Source organism: Zingiber officinale, chromosome 7A, assembly GCF_018446385.1.
Source record: "Zingiber officinale cultivar Zhangliang chromosome 7A, Zo_v1.1, whole genome shotgun sequence".
Lineage (NCBI taxonomy): Eukaryota > Viridiplantae > Streptophyta > Magnoliopsida > Zingiberales > Zingiberaceae > Zingiber > Zingiber officinale.
This window is the reverse complement of record NC_055998.1, coordinates 29,455,022-29,472,845: the sequence shown is the minus strand read 5'-3', so window position 1 is coordinate 29,472,845 and position 17,824 is coordinate 29,455,022. Positions and strand designations below refer to the sequence as shown.

General features: G+C 41.1%; 1 pseudogene; it reads right to left on the bottom strand.

The window, feature by feature from the left end:
• Nucleotides 1–15,237: 15,237 nt before the first annotated feature.
• LOC121999310 lies at nt 15,238–17,279 on the bottom strand (annotated as a pseudogene).
• Nucleotides 17,280–17,824: the final 545 nt, after the last annotated feature.

Genomic DNA, 17,824 nt, shown 5'->3' with positions numbered 1-17,824 from the left:
CTCGAGCGGAAGACGCAGCTAGCGAGAAGGACGGCACGCGGTGCGTCCGAGGGACGAGGCGCTGCGGAAGAGTACACCGGCGGACGAGAAGGAAGTGCGCGCGATGGTTCCGAGGTACGAAAGCCGGAGCGGAAGATTGCTCGGGGAGCAAGAGACGCAGCTAGTGCGAAGGTCGACACGGGGTGCGATCGAGGGACGAAGTCTGTGGATGAGTACGCTGGTGGACGAGAAGGGACACGCGGCAATTCCGAGGGACGAGAAGCCGGAGGGAAGCACGCTCGAGAAGACCGGAAGATGGGTTCGGGTGAGCCCTATTCCGGATGTCAGAGATCACCCAATCAAGCGGATCCGGAGCAGAAGACCCGGACCGAGACGGGGACTTAACGGAGAAGTGGTCCCGGACAAAAAGTGTAAAATACCGGAAAATGGTAGATAATAATAAGGGAATTTTCCGAAATTTTTAGAAATTTTTCTGGAATTTTTTGGAGACCGTATGGATGAGTTTACAGGGATAAAAATGGGGCCCGGGAAAAAGCCTGTTTAGGCTACCATATTTAAGCGAGGAAAAGTTCTATTTTTCTTTTTCTTTTCCCTTTTTCTTTTCTTCTTTACTTGCCCGACTCTTCTCCTCTTCCCCCATTTTCTCCCGATGCCGACTCCTTGCCAAAACCGCCGACGACGGTTCCATCTTCTCCCCTGTCTTCATCTTCTTCACCGTCGGCCACCATGAGTTCACCGCCAACAGCAGTCCTTCCCTCTGCCGATGCCTCATCGCCGTAGAGATCTCAGTCTATCGCCGGCCTCTCCTTCTCTTCCTCTCCCGAGCGTCGGCCGCCGGCAAGTATCCCGTGCCCTAGCGACCCGCGGCTCCCACACCCTCTCGAGACATCGCCGGCCACTGGAATCCAGCGCCGCTGCTGTGCCCTAAGTCCTCGTACTCCACTGCCAGAGCCGCTGGCCCCAGGAACCCTAATGTCAAATCCTCCCTCTCCTCTTCTGGTCGCAGGCATTTGGAGATCGCCGGGAATCTAGCATCCGAGCCTTCTTCTTGTGGCGTTGCCCTAGATCGACGCCCAACGCGAGAGGTATATTTCCGTGCCCTAGCTTCTGTCCACTCTCCGACACCACCAGTGAGATGCTCCAACACCTGCATCTTCGCCGGGTGTTGTGGTCGCCGGAGAAGGATCGACGCTAGAACTACCTCCTCATGATCTGATTTGAAGGTGCTAGGTAGGTGGTTTTCAGCAAGTATGATCCATTTAGTAGCCTTATGGACCTGTTGAATACCGACAAACATGTGATGATTTTAGGTATTTGGTTTTGGAAGACAACAGCTATTTTCGAGTGAGTCAACAACGAAGTCGACTGGATTTGGGTGAGTTCTTATGTATTGATCTAGATTAAGTTGTTGTGATTGACTATGCTTTATAGCAACTCCTAATTGGATTGGATTAGTTGATTCAGAATTATTATGTTAGCAGGAAAAGAGTGGGCAATAGTAGATCATCTTTCGATGGTGAAACCCTTTCAGTCGTGAGCCACCATTAGCTACGACAAATTTGGTGAGTTTGTAGGATGATAAGAGTTCATGAATTGAGTTAAATTTAATTGAACTAATGAGAATGGATTTCCTAATCAGATTAGGGTTAAGTTAGCTTTTTGGTTCATGATAGATTTAGCTCACTAGTTCATATTTGACCTAGTTGTACCATGCGTTATGTGGTTGCAGGACTTTGATCCGAGACGATGTCTCGACGAGGGATCTATTGTGGATACGATCCTTTCTATTGGAGGCGGGTACCTCTTGACTTATCTTTTATGATATTGTCATTGGATATGCATAGTATTTTATAACTACAAGCAATAAATATGTTTATCTTTGGTATGTCACTGATTGATATCCATAGCATGTTAGATTTGTCACCTGTGAAGTATCCGTACTTATATCTCATGATTTGTTGCCATAAGTATCTTATTGCCATGAGTATCTTAGTTTCTAGAGTGACATACCATGCTTTACTGAGGTTAGGGTTAGACTCTGGATTTTTGTTTCTGACATGTATATCCAAATTATCTGATACTTAGGTTTTTATGCCATGCTTGGATTGTGTATTTCTATTGGTATATCATATATGATTCGTGTACCTAGATCTTGTGGTTTTGATCTGTGCATATTGTAGGTACATATGCTATGGAAGGGGGATATGTTTAGGATCTAGGTTGCTATACCATAGAGGACCAGTATACCCTAGATCCGTGGATTTGACATACTGATACTGTGGTCCCCATATTATGTATATATGGATTTTTCTTTATGCTGATCAGGACATTCCATACTTATTATGTTCAGGACATAGGTTTTTGATATTCTATCTGACATGTGTACTCTAGATCTTGGTATGTGACCATCGATTTTTACCGTACTCATTTTATACATATGGATATGGTTATGTTGATCAGTTTATGACCATGCTTAGTGTCATGCATCATGATTGCATGCTGTGCGATTGTCGGCTCCACTATGGTTGAGCCCATCGCCAGTTACATGTACTGCACACACCCCCACTCATGGTTTAGTGGTATATCGTGTGTGTGGCGGTTCTCTGTATTTAGCTCCGCTTGGTCTTATGACTCACTGGTAGCCGGCAGTTCCGCCTGCTTAGCTCGCTGGCATTTAGTGTAGCAGAGTAGTAGCCGGCGGTGGACTCTGCTTGGCTCCGTTGGTCGGGTGACAGCGTGGTAGCCGGCAGAGATGTCCTCCCGTCATCTTGTACCGGGAGATGAGAGCATTGAGCTCCCCATTTATGATTTGGGGTCACAGGACAGGAGTACTCCGACAGATTCCGCCCACTCGGTCACTCATCGAGTAGTGACGACAGAGTGCACGTTGTCACAACCCTACCCACTCGGTCTCACCATTTGTGTGAGATGACTGACTGGCGGGTGACCAGACGCATCATTAGCATCATATGCATTGATGCATTTATATTTTATGATTGTGTTTCCGCACGAATACATACTTTGTGCATACGTGATTATTGACACTTCGGTTTGACGCCTTTGTCCGGATAGGAGTTCCCGGTGAATATGCCTTCCTCGCTACCTTTCGCTATGTATTCCTATATATGATTAGGAAGTTGTATTCCATGTTTGTTGTCATAGATATATCTTACTACTCATGTCCATTGGTATTCATTGAGTTGTTGAACTCACCCCGCTGACACTGTCTTTTCAGGTACCAGTTATTTATGGTGTCGCTTGGAGCATCTTGTCTGCTGGTCCCCACGTCACATTATCGGTTTCACGTATGTTTTGTTTGTTTTATGTATCGGTTTGTTTAGCTCTGACTCATTTTATTTTTGGAGAGTTGATGTCGTTATGTGGTGTTTTGTATTTGTTATTGGTTGTAAGCCAGCGGCTAATTTTGTGTTTTGGTAGAGTAGGTCGCTTTGGTTGTGTCCAGAGGTCAATTTGATATTAACTGCGTGGTGTTTGTTTTCTTTATTGTTATTATTCCAGCCGCTGGCTGAGGTATATAGTGCTTGTAGAAAGTTTCAGATTGTCCGCCGACAGGGGAGATGCTGCCGAAATTTCTTCAGACTGGGACTCCTGACAAAAGTCAACATGTTGACTTTTGCTCGGGCGCCTGAACCAATCCGGGGCGCCGCGCCCGAATGCTTCCGCGCTGACCGATTTTGACCAAAATCGCGATTACGTGATCTGAACGTTGGGGATAAAACTGGCGCCCGGAACCCTTCCGGCTGTCCACCAAGGCTATAAATATAGCCTTGGTCCAAGCTCTTCATTCGCTCGTAAATTGTAAACAACACTTGTGTGCTTCCACCGCTTAGATTAGTTTCTTTAAACGAGGCTTCTCCGCCTGAAGGAGCTCTTAGTGCGATCTTCATCCTTGGATTAACAACCTCCCCGGTTGTAACCAAGTCAAATTCGGTGCCTCGTTTTTATGCTTTATTTTCTGTTTAATCTATTTTTTATGTGTTAGCTTAATCGTACGAGAAAGGTTGTGTTTGATTTTTCAGGGCTATTCAACCCCCCTTCTACCCGGCCGCATCAGTCCTACACCCTACTCTCTCGATCATCTGATGACTGGAGGCAGCGAAGACGACGACAAGATCGAATTATTCGGTGATCCAATTTATGACGATGATGAAGTGGATGAGGTTGTCAATAAAGTTGGTGACAACATGTTGCAAGTTTAGAGCACTGATAATTTCCCTATTGAAAGCAATGGAAAAGTTAAAGAGAAAGAACCTTCATCCATAGGTTCTGTTCAAGACAAGGAGAATGAAGTTAAAATACTACCTATAAATCTATGGAAAGATGGTATCTTTGGAAGCTCATGCACTGTGGTGACTTCTGCTTCTGAAGTTGCATATGCCTTTGCAGCTTTAAAAGCAGTAACTTGTGCAGATTCTATGATAGCAAAAGTTGTTATTAGTGGAAGCTGTGAAAATATTGTATCTGAAGAAGCTGTGCAAAAGCGGTAGTTGAAGATGAATCATTATCCAAAACCCTACAAGTTGTTATGACTGAGCAAAGGGAGCAAGGTAATCATAGATAGGAGGTGCCTTGTAACTTTTTCTATTGGCAGCAACTATTATGATTGAGCATGGTGTGATGTTGTCTCAATGGACACAAGTCATGTATTGTTGGGACGACCTTGACAATATAATCGTAGTGTCATCCACGATGGACAAAAGAACACCTACACCCTCAGCATCAAGCGAGGAACATTGTATGAACTCCTCAATAAGAATGAACCCTATCAAATTTGGTAACCAATAACCCTACACTACTTTCTATGTCTAGATTTTTGAATGAGATGAAGCACGAAGACATGGTATATGCTTTGATTCTTTACAAAAATGATGAAATAGACCTATATTCATATCTACCAGTTGAGGTGCAACAACTCCTATCCGACTTTGCTAATCGGATGTCCAAAGACTTTCCTCTAGAACTTCCCCCTATAAGAGGCATTCAACACCAGATTGACCTCGATCGTTTTGGGGTTAAGCATACCTAACCAGTCGACATATCATCTTAGCCCTAATGATGTCGAAGAACTACAACGACAAGTTATGGAGCTTTGAGACGAGGCTATATTCATGAGAGTATGAGCCTTTGTGCAGTGTCTACCCTACTCGTGCCAAAGAAAGACGGTTCGTGGAACATGTATATTGATAGCAGAGCCATCAACAAAATCACAGTGAAGTATAGATTTCCGATCCTCGATTAGATGATATGTTGGATCAACTTTCCGATTTAAAGATCTTCTCCAAGATCAATCTTAGAAGTGGATACTGTTAGATTATGAGGGTTGTCCAAATCCAATCGTCTTATGATTTTACTATTTATTTGATAAATATTAATTCACTATTTGAGTGCATAATTATATGTTTGAATAGTCTTAAACTATTTTACTTAATGTCTGCAATATAATTTATAGCATGAGAAAATTTATGATTAGATTACAACTTACGATTATTTCTACATGTGCAATTATAAAGGTATTAGAATTTCCCTAGTCGTCAAATTAGTGCATTCGGACATCATCAATTCTATTAGACTAGCACGAATTATACTCCTTGATTTGGCCAAGCAGCTATTTCTTACTAAATGGAGACATTGGGATGTTGAGAGTTAAATGTGAATTCTAGTTATGTCAACTAGTTCATTAGAGTAACTTACTGTAAGACTTCATATGGTTCCCTACATATATGAATATGTCTGTGAGGTTTTTACTACAGCTCAAGCATAAGTTTTCTTCAATTTAAGGTATACAAGTCATTTTGGTCATGGAGACTTATACTTTGACATCTTAAGTAAACATCTCTTAGAGGTGTAAACTTTAGATGATTGGGTATAAGTTGAAGTACCCGAAGGTATTTGGATAACCCATAAAGGATCCATTGTTCCTTGCAAGGAGATGTATTCCCTATGGTCACTCATTAGGATTATTACTCAAAGTCTTTGACAAAATATCACATGTTAAGAGTATAAGACTCTTATACACATGTATGAGTAACTTGAATTGGCAGAACGAGGAAGTATTACTTGGTCTAGGTGTGACATAGTCAGCCTAGTGGGGGCAAACACATAGACTGTGTCCTAAACCAAGTGGGTATAACATAAGTGAAAGGAACTGTTGGAACTCCAAGGTTCTTTTGGTGTGATCAACAAGTTAAGTTAGGTCCTGTGTATTTTTAACCTTGTGTCTAAGTGTGCAGGAACTTAGGAGCACATGTAGTCGAACGGAAGACGCACCTAGCGAGAAGGACGGCACACGGTGCGTCCGAGAGATGAGGCGCTGCGGAAGAGTACACCGGTGGACGAGAAGGAAGCGTGCGGTGGTTCTGAGGGACGAGAAGCCGGAGCGGAAGATTGCTCGAGGAGCAAGAGACGCAGCTAGCAAGAAGGTCGGCACAGGGTGCGATCGAGGGATGAAGACTGCGGACGAGTACTTTGGCGGACGAGAAGGAAGCACACGACGATTCTGAGGGACGAGAAGCCGGAGAGGAAGCCTGCTCAAGAAGACTGAAAGTTGGGTTCGGGTGAGCTCTATTCCAGATGGCAGAGATCACCCAAGCGGACGGAAGACTCGGTCTAAGGCGAACGGAGCCGGAGCAGAAGACCCCGGTTGAAAAAAGTCAACAGGTTGACTTTTCCCTCCGGGGCGCCCGGAGCTGCCCGAGGCGCCCGGAACCCTCCGGGGCGCCCAGAACCCTTCTAGGCGCTCAGAGTTGACTTTTTGACCGGATCGAGTTTTGACTTGATCTAAACGTTGGGAGATAAAATTTATCCCCCCTAGGGCGCCCGGAATCCTCAGGGTGCCTCGACCAAGGCTATAAATATAGCCTTGGTCCAGAAGCTTTTTAACAACTCAAGCAATTCATTCTTTCTACACTTGTACGCTTTCTCTGTAGTTAAGCTTCTATTTTCTACGCTTCATCGTTGTAAGAGGCTTCTCCGCTTGAAGGAGATACGAGTGCTACTTCTTCCTTGTATCAACAACCTCCTTGATTGTAACCAAGTAAATCTCTGTGTGCCTCTTTTTTTTTTTTAATTTACTGCTTATTTATTTTATATGCAAGTGTTAGTTTAAGAGTTCGAGAAAGGGTTTGCGTTTTTTTTTGTGTTTACAAGTTATTCAACCCCCCTTCTAGTCGGCCGCCAACGGTCCAACAAGTGGTATCAGAGCAAAGGCGCTTCAGGAGGACTAACGGCCGAACGAAGCAATGATATAATGGCCGGACCAAGCATCTACCCGTCGAAATTCGAAGGGGAATTCGCTAGCTGGAAAAAGTGAATGTAGGTATTCTTTAAAACCGATTTTGATTTAATGTTAATTATGAAATTCGGTTTTACAGCATCGGAAGGTAAGGAGAAACACCACTGGACGAAAAAGGAGCAGGCTGACAATGTGGCAAACGGCAAAGCTGAGTATCATCTACTAACTGTTCTTCCGCCACAAGAAGTCAACCGGATCGGCAACTATGACTCCGGGAAAGAACTTTGGGAGAAGTTCCTTGAGCTGCCCGAAAGAACATCTGAAGCAAAACTCGTAAAACGGGATCTACTCCGCAACCAGCTCACCAGCCTGCGACTTGGGGAAGATGAGACAGTTGCGCATCTGCACTCGAGAATCAAAGATATCAACACCGGACTATCGAATCTCGGAGAAAAGGTAAGTAACCGAGATTCGCTAAGGTACGCTTTAAATTCTTTTCTGAGAAATTCAAAATGGGTATCACTAGTAGATGCCTTTTATATTTCGAAAGATTTAGAAAAAATTACACTAGAAGAATTTTTCTCGACATTAGAAGTGCACGAATCAAGATGTGCAGGTACGAAGGAGCCCAAGAACAACGTCGCCCTCAAAGCATCGAGAGATGAACCTGAGTCGGAATCTTCTCTCGATGACGAGGAAATGGTAATGATGGTAAGACGGTTTAAAAAGCTTTGTAAAGCTAGAACTACTAACCATCCGCAGGGCAGAAAGAAAAGGACCATCCGCTGCTACCACTGCGACGAAGAAGGGCACGTCAAGGACAACTGCCCCAAGCTGAGGAACAAGGACAAGGATAAAGGTAAGAAGCCTGTCCAAAAGTGCAAGGTCCTAAAGGCGACATGGGATGATACGTCGACCGAATCGGAAGTCGAGGCGTTCTCCGGACTCACATTAATGGCGAGTCATCAAGACGACGACTGTGTTCAAGCTTTTCCGAGATGAGCATCGAGAGCATCGATGAAGGGGGAGCTACGTTGGAAGAAAGCAGTAGTTCAGGGGGAGACATAGACAATGAGATTGACAAGGTAAGTGAGGTATGATCTCTTCCTCCCGATAAACTTTTTAAGTTTGTTAAGTTGCTAACTAAAGATTGTTGCAAGTTAGAAAAAAAAATTAAGAATTTAAAAATAATATTAGCTAAATCCTGTCCTTTAGAAGAATTAGATAAAGTTAAATTAGAAAATGAGAAATTGAAATCAGAAAATGAAAAGATGAAAATTCAAGTAGATAACTTGAAAAATCGTGCATGCCTATCTAATACAAATTTTAGAAAGTTTAATAATTTAAATTGGTATTATAGATATCACCAGGGACAAATTAGGAATATTTTAAGAAAATATGTCCCTAAGAAATTTTTGGTTAATCCAGTAGGCTGGAACCTATATTGGGTTCCTAAATCTTGCTTAGCCTAAATTTTAATCAAAATTAGCGCTTTCAGTGAGAAAATTAAATAATGAATTTCTTTATGAGGGTTTGTCTAAGGAAGTGATTATTGCTCCAATAACCAAGAAGGCCTAGTGCCTCGTCACGACCTGGAAGTCAAAATATCGAAATAAAATATTTAATTAACTTTTTGATAAAGCATTGAGGTTGAAAATTAATAATGCTTTAAGAAGTTTTTTCTTTAAACATTTTTTTACTTAGATTTTTTTTTAAATTTCCTAAGTCAGAATTTCTTAAAAATTTTTTGTTTTCCTTAAGAAAATTTTCTTACCTAAAGTTTTTTAAACTTAGAATATTTTTTAAAAAAAAAATTATTGCAAATTCTTTAACTTAGAATTTTTTAAGAAAGTTAGAATTTTTTTTTTACCCTTAGATTTTTTTCGGAACCCTATTTTTTTGTAATCAAAGGGGGAGAAGGAAAAGTATAAGTCTAGAGGGAGGTAGACAAAAAAATTTAAATTTTCTATATTTTTGCACTTTATTGCAAAATTAGTTAGTTTATTTTATGTCTATTTTACCCTAACTTAACTTGGGTTGCTCACATCAAAAAGGGGGAGATTGTTGGAACCCCAAGATTGTTTTGGTGTGATCAACAAATTAAGTTAGGTTCTGTGTGTTTTTAACCTTGTGTCTAAGTGTGCAGGAACTCAGGAGCACAGGTAGTCTAGCGGAAGACACAGCTAGCGAGAAGGACGGCACACAGTGCATCCAAGGGATGAGGCACTGCAGAAGAGTACATCGACGGGCGTGAAGGAAGCGTACGATGGTTCCGAGGGACGAGAAGCCGGAGCGGAAGACTGCTCGAGGAGCAAGAGACGCAGCTAGCGAGAAGATCGGCATGGGGTGCGACCGAGGGACGAAGACTGCGGATGAGTACGCTGGCGGACGAGAAGGAAGCACGCGACAATTCCGAGGGACGAGAAGCTGGAGAGGAAGCCTGCTCGAGAAGATCGGAAGTTGGGTTCGGGTGAGCTCTATTCCGGATGGCAGAGATCACCCAAGCGTGCGGAATACTCGGTCTTAGGCGAACGAAGTTGGAGCAGAAGACCCGGGCTGAAAAAAGTCAACGAGGTTAACTTTTCCCTCCGGGGCGCCAGGAGTTGTCCGGGGCACCCAGAACAGTCTGAGTCGCCCGGACCCCTCCGGGGCGCCTGGAACCCTTCCGGGACGCTTGGAACCCTTCCGAGCGCTCGGAGTTGACTTTTTGACCGAATCGAGTTTTGACTCGATCTGAACGTTGGGGGATAAAATTTATCCCCCCCGGCGCCCAGAACCCTCAGGGCGCCTCGACCAAGGCTATAAATATAGTCTTGGTCCAGAAGCTTTTTAACAACTCAAGCAATTCATTCTTTCTACACTTGTACGCTTTCTCTGTAGTTAAACTTCTATTTTCTGCACTTCATCGTTGTAAGAGCCTTCTCCGCCTGAAGGAGATACTAGTGCTACTTCTTCCTTGGATTAACAACCTCCCTGGTTGTAACCAAGTAAATCTCTGTGTGACTCTTCTTTTCTTTTAATTTACTGCTTGTTTATTTTATATGCAAGTGTTAGCTTAAGAGTTCGAGAAAGGGTTTGCGTTTTTTTTTTATGTTTACAGGCTATTCAACCCCCTTCTAGCCGGCCGCCAACGGTTCAACAGGAATGAGACACGACTCATTGTAGCTACTGAAGGGTTCAGAACTAGTTTTGAGATCAATTGTGATTTTTTAGTTAATTGGGGATCATAATGTACTACTATGTGTCACTCATGATCATTCCATAATTAAATAGTTAATTATGGACGACCAAGATAAACCGGCAACCTATTAGGTTACACGCACTACGAGTCTCTAAAAGATGTAAAACAAATTAGAGAATATGATTCTCATATCAAGAGATGAATGTTTGGTTGAACCATACATAAGATAAATATGAAATATTTGTCGGAACGGAAGTGCGGATGGGCTATATCTTTTATGAAAGAGTTGGATCCTATTTGGTTTAATCATGAACCAATTTAGTTTAGCCATGAACCAACTTGATTTAGTTGTAAATCAAACCAAGGGATTAATAGACTAATTTTGGTTAAGGTATAACGGATTAATTTGGGCTCTCTAATCCAACTTATTAAAGAGGACTATATATTGATATGGTTAAGAGATAATTAACACACAATTCATTATTGGCTTGATTAAGTTTTGGAAACATAAATCCAATACCTCTCTCTCCCTCTCCCTCTCTTGCCACCTACCACAACAAGAGGGTCTCCTCTTGTTGCCTTGAGCCACCCAAAGGAAGAAGATCTTCCTTTTGCTTCTTCTTCTTCTTCTTCTTCTTCTTGATCCTTCTCCTTCGCTCGTGGCTAGTACCTTCTGAAGGAGAAGCTTGTTCTCTTAAAGTTATCTTGAAGAGTTTGACATGGATACGAATAGAGGTGAAGTTCAATAACGTCGCAAAAGGTTAATGCCCTTCTCATTATAGGTCACCCATAAGGTATACCTAAAATAATTGTTATTCGATTTCATTTTATATTATGATCTTGTCCAAACAATTGTATCTTGCATGCATGTCGTGTGTGTGATATAATAAATTAGTTTATTTATCCTTAAGTCTTCTGCTGTCCATGTTTATAAAACGTGTTTTTAGCACATACCGCATCGGACATATCCCAATAGATACCACCAGATTCAAATCAAGCCCGTAGATGAATTAAAGACTGCTCTCAAGACACAACATGGGTTGTATGAGTGGATGGTCGTGTCTTTTGGACTGTTCAATACACCCAGCACATCTATGAGATTTATGTATCAGGTCTTATGACCTTTCATGGGAAGATTTGTGGTTGTGTACTTTGACGACATCTACATTTATAGTCCGACACGATCTTTTCACCTTGATCACCTATGTACTATGTTGAGAAGCTAAAGGTGAAACACTTTTCTTCACGAACTCAGTTTCATTTCTTGGATTTATAGTGTCATGCAGATCCATCAAAGATAGACGCAATCTTAAAGTGACTGCATCCAAAAACTATTCATGACGTCTGAAGTTTGAATAGATTGACCTCTTTCTTCCACCTATTCATTTAGAATTTCAGCGCTTTAATTGCTTCTATTGCTAAGTGTCTCAAGGGGCATGAGTTCAAGTAGACTAAACCGGCTATGTCTAGTTTTCAACGGTGAAGCAAAAGATGACCGAAGCACTTGTTCTAGCACTTCCAAAGTTTGACAAACTATTCAAATTAAACTGTGACACATCTAGCATTGACATTGGTGGTGTTCTAAGTCAATTGAGACGCCATGTTGCCTTATTTAGCGAGAAACTATCTGGTGCTAAGAAAAATTATTTTACCTATAACTAGGAATTCTACATTATTGTGCAATCCTTGAAGCATTGGCGTCATTATCTTGTGCAAAAGGAATTTATCTTGTTCACTGATCATGAGGCTTTAAAGTACATCAACGACCAACACAAGCTGAGTAGTCAACACGCCAAGTGGGTAAACTATTTGTAAGAGTTCACCTTCATGCTGAAGCATCAATCCAGGAGTCTCAATCGTTTTGCAGATGCTCTAAGCCATCGTTCCTCCCTGCTTTCTACCATAAGCATTAGAGTTGTCAACTTTAAATCTTTCTCAGATATGTATGTTGTTGATCCCTCCGTCGGCAAGATATTTCAAGAGCAATCTAAGGAAACTTTCACCAATGCTGGTTTGTATACTCCCTTACCAATTCTCGAAGCCCCTTCGTGCAAGGTTAGCATGGATTTCGTATTGGATTTACCCAGCACCCAACGAACCGCAGATTCTATTCTAGTTGTGGTGGACCAATTCTCTAAGATGACTCACTTTGTGGAGTGTAGAAAAATCATGAATGCTATTTGGATTTGTCACCCTCTTCTTTAAAGAGATTGTGTGTTTACACAGTATTCTTCAAACTCTTACTTCAGATCGTGATACTAAATTTGTCAGTCAATTTTGGAAGACTTTATGGAGAAAGCTAGGGTTGAAGTTAAACTTCAATAGCGCCTATCACCCTCAGACGGATGGTCAGACTGAGGTAGCGAACTGGAGCTTAGGAAATCTTCTTAAATGTCTCAGAGGAACCAAACCGAAGTAATGAGATCTAATTTTACCTCAAGCATAATTTGCATACAATAGATCAAAGAACAGGACCAATAGTTTGAGTCACTTCGAAGTTGTTTATGGACGAACTCATCTAGGGTATTGGATTTAGTCCCTATTTTGTGTCCAAGACAAGCTAACCCCAAGGTTGAGGAGATGGCCGAGCATCTTCAGGTCATTCATGAGCAGGTTATTCAGGAAAGCAACACCGAGTATAAGATCAAGGTAGATCGGCATCGACGTCAAGTTATTTTTTATGTTGATGATATGGTTTGGACTGTATTAACTCGTGATCGTTTCCCTATTGGTGAATACAACAAACTCAAAGATTAGAATATTGGACATTGCGAGATACTAGAAAAAAATTAATAACAATACCTATAGGTTGCAACTTCATAGTCATTTACAAACTTCTAATGTTTTTAATAAAAAACACCTAAGTCATTGTACACTAGAGCCGGATACACCACCCTAAACTCGGGGACGAGTACTTTTTAACTCTAGGCAACTAATGCAGGAGGGGATCCAAATTGAATTTTTTTTTTAAGCAATTATCCATTAATTAAGTTTAGTTTTTTTTAATTATATTTAATTTTGTCCTAAATCTTAAGGAATAAAGTCTTGTTAGTTAATTTATTCTAAATCTTAGTAAATAAGTCTTGTTAATTAATTTATCCTAAATCTTAGGGAATAAGTCTAGTTGGTAATTTTTTTCGTATAGATTTTTCTGAGAGTTTTAAGAGCTATATAAATTTATACTTAGATGATGTTTATGACAAATTATTTTGATATTGAATTAATTAATTTCGTTTAAGTCATGTTATAACTACATCTCTTTTAGATTATGCTCTTAATTTTATAATTTTATAATAGGTTTAAGTTTAATTTAAACTATTCTTTTTTTTATTAATTCTTTCTTGTTTTTATATTAATTCCTCTGTAACTTTATGCTTAAAATAATATACATATTTTATTCGACATCACTTAGCTTCTGCACCTCGATTGAATCTGTGTAGTTGTTGAAGGGAAGTTAGCCTCCCCATCCTGTATAATTTCGATATTAATGCCGTGTCTTCAAAATCAATGTGTCTCAAGTTGATAAGCTTGCTCATTCCTTGCGGAAAACTCTGTATTGGACATTCATACAATTTCAGTACCTGCAGATTGTGAAGAGGACACAGAGTCAGGTAATCTTTACCAGAGCCGTATCTACGTTCGACGGGACCTGAAGCGTATAATAAAAAGTGACTTTTTTGTTACGATAATTAATAATAAAGTTCAATTTACAAATAATATATATACTAAATATATAAATAAACTTAAAATAAATATATTATATCAATAAAAAGTTAATAAATATTTAAAATAATTATATAAATACTATTCGTCTAACTATTTTAGAGATAAAAATATTTATTAAATATACATAATTCAATTGTCGAACTCTTTCTTTCTCAATCAATAACATTGATAGCTCATTTAGTGTATCCTGTAACACGGAGACCAATGCGGTGGTCACAGGTAGTAGCAAGGCAAAAAGTAGTGACCACCATGCAATTAGGTCACAGTTCGCACAAGCGACTGAGGTAGTGTGCGACAACCCCATGCTACGCAATTAGGTCACACAAGCAAAGACTAACCGCCAGCCCGTGTCAAGTGAGATAACCACTGCGAGAATCGACGCGATTAAGTCACACAAATGATCCTTGTTGCACAATTAGGTTACAATTAGTGTCATGTGTTGCAAGACGAAGAAGATGATCGAAGAAGAAGATTATGACTACCTCTTGTTCCATAGATCTATGCCTTGGTAGAAATAATGTCGTAGAAGAAATCACGTGCAAAGAAGAGCAACACCGGAGAAAAAATTATGTGCAAAGAAGAGTCATGCGTCGGTGCATGCCTCGGAGCGATGAGAATAAGTTTAACGGCCATTTAAGATCCATGTCTCTCATTTGTTTTAGTATAATTAAAAAAAATGGGTCTTTCATTGGATTGAGCTCTGAAGCGATTGTCTCTCTGGCCTCATGGAAGTTACAGCTCTGATCTTTACATTCTATAGTTCGAGGCTATGCCAAGATAGCGAAGGTGTCTCAGTTCGCCAACATCCACAGGCAATTCAACAATTCCACTTCTCGGCAAAATCAACACACGAATGTATTTTAAACTTCTCCATAAGTCATTCGTAGTCGGATTGTGGGTATTATGGGAATTGTCATACCAAATTAGGCTCCGGCATCTGTTACTACGATAGAGTACTAGTAATTTTCTTTTCAGAACATCACCAGCAGTCTTACTCATAGGAGGCCACACTGGTAGATGACGAACCTTCAGGCTAGAGGTCTCGTGTATGGCCATCCTCTAGTCTAGCCGATGACATTCACCATCTGACACCAACTGGTGAAAGATCATGTATCAGATCATGCATCACATAGCTACGTGTTCTTAATTTCTGAAAGAAAGATCTACTAACTAGATCTTCAAAGTAGCTGCTCGCTACATCCTCCATCCTCTCTTTTCCTCGAGGAATAACAAAGCCTTCTGCTATCCAAATCCTTACCAACTCTTCTGTGTCAAATACATAATCTTTGCGAAGTGAGCAAAAGGCGAAGCAGCGTTTGAGATGCGCAGGAAGGCATTGATAGCTCAACTGGAGGACCGGCAGAACGTCACTCTCATTTTGCTGAAGTTGCCAGATTTCACTTTTCATAATAGTTTCCCAATGACTCTTTTCCATGTTAACCTTCAATAATCCTCCAACTGTCTTTGCTGCAAGTGGTAAACCATTCAACCTTTCGGCAACTGTCTTGGCTATGGCCTCGAGATCAGGTGGATGGTCACCATTGTTTTGCGAGCCAAATACACATTTCTTGAAGAATGCCCAGAAGCTCTCAGCCTCCAAACCATACAATGGATTGGATCCACAGCACCAACCATGCCTGCAATTTTAGTAGAACGAGTTGTTACTAAGATCTTACTGCCCTTCGCTCCATTTTTCAACGGTGCATAGAATTTCTCCCATTTGCCACTATCCTCGTTCCACACATCATCAAGCATAAGCAAAAACTTCTTTGATGTTCTGTTTTCGTTAAGAATCGCATGCAAAGCATCTAAATTTGTAAGCTCACATTTTTTTCCGGTTGCAGACTCTATAATCTCTTTGGTGAGTCTCTCGACAGAGAAATTTTCAGATACACAGACCCAAATCTTTAGCTGAAAATGTTCTTGAATGGCTTCATCATTGTATACTTGTTGAGCCAGAGTAGTCTTGCCGATCCCTCCGATACCAACAATAGCTAACACAGGGATGCTGATGTTGCTAGATCCTGCTTCATCTGAGGCGTTCAACAACAAATCCTTGAGTTCTTTTAGATATTTGTCTCTTCCAAATACTTCGGTTTCAACCAGAACGGAGCTTGTAGTTCGGCTGGTCGATGAAATCAGTTGTTGTTGGTTTTCTAAATCAGACAAAGGAAACAAAGGAATGAGTTGACTTATATCACCAGTGATGTTTTCTATCCATTCTTTGATTTTTTGCACTCTATCTTTATCTCTGCTACTAGAAATCAGATCTGCAAAACTTTGGATACCAATTGAAAGAACTTGAAATCCTATGTCCACATGAATTTTAGGAACAAATAAGAACACAAATAGGAAAAATATAAGTTTAAGCATAAATCTTATTTCTACAAAAGCATGACATAACATAATGAAATACTATAAATTACGAGGAACCTGTGTAATGGAATTTTCATGTTCTTCGTGTAGTGGTGCCTTCGAATCCAATGTCCTATGGAAGAATATGAAGGACAAGGTCTTATAAGAGGATTAGAATTGGTGATGCTGAATCCTCTTCGTCCAATGGGGAGCGAATAGACGTCTCAAATGGGGAGCGAATAGACGTCTCAAAAGATACCCTAAACCCTTGAAGATCAACCTATATATGGAAATCTAATCCGTTATCATCTCATACATAATAATGGATCAGGCAAACGATTTCGATAACCTGAAACCCAATGAACTCAAGTTTGATCACTTAATGGGCTCGGATCATATTCATATATAAAATTACAAAATAGAACCACCTAATAGAGATAGTTGACTCATGTTCTTGTTGCTCCACCTACTTCTTCAGAACTTGATATTGAAACTCATCGAGCAAATCATCAGCATCATAAGCTACGTCTTTGAGTTGCATCAACAATCCCTTCAATCATGCTTTGACACCCTCATCTTGGATCCGCAGCGTCTCAACTTGGTTGATGATTAATCTGGATTTTTTCGAAGAACTCTGCAGCTTGTTGATATCTTGAACTCCATGCTGCACCTCGAACTATTGGACTACGTAATCAGCGGCTTCCCAACCAAGCTGCCTAGGAAATTGTCAGCGAACCAGCCCAAGGCTTTAAGCATGAACGCCATCTCTTAGACGAGAGCAGATTTCCTGGATCACTTTTTTATGGTCCAAGGGATGGACCGCTCATATTTGCGGTCGGATCGTTGCCGTGATCCAGTCACAATTGGTTGCAATCTTTTTCTAGGTTCACCGTCCCCATCAGGTTATAGTTTGGTTCGGAGCCAGCGGCCAGAGGCCACCTGAAGACCACCGGTGGTGGATAAGTGGTCAGGTTGCTGGGCGCCGAGCGAGGGTGTACTCCGGACGGCCTCTGGCCGCCCGCTCCGAATCAAACTATAACCTGGTGGGAACGATGAACTTAGGAAGAGATCACAACCAATTGCGACCGGATCACGGTCACGATCCGCCCGCAAATATGAGTGGTTCATCCCCTGAATCACAAAAAGTGGTCCAAAAAATCCTGCCTCCTCTTAGAGAGGGCGAACGAGCTTCCTATTTAAAAACAAGAACAACAAGAGAACTTTAGTAGAGATAGATCTAAAGGAGGAGATAGAGTTCTCACAAAGTTCACCTTTTTTGGTATTACTGCTTATGGAGTCTGTCGTATGTA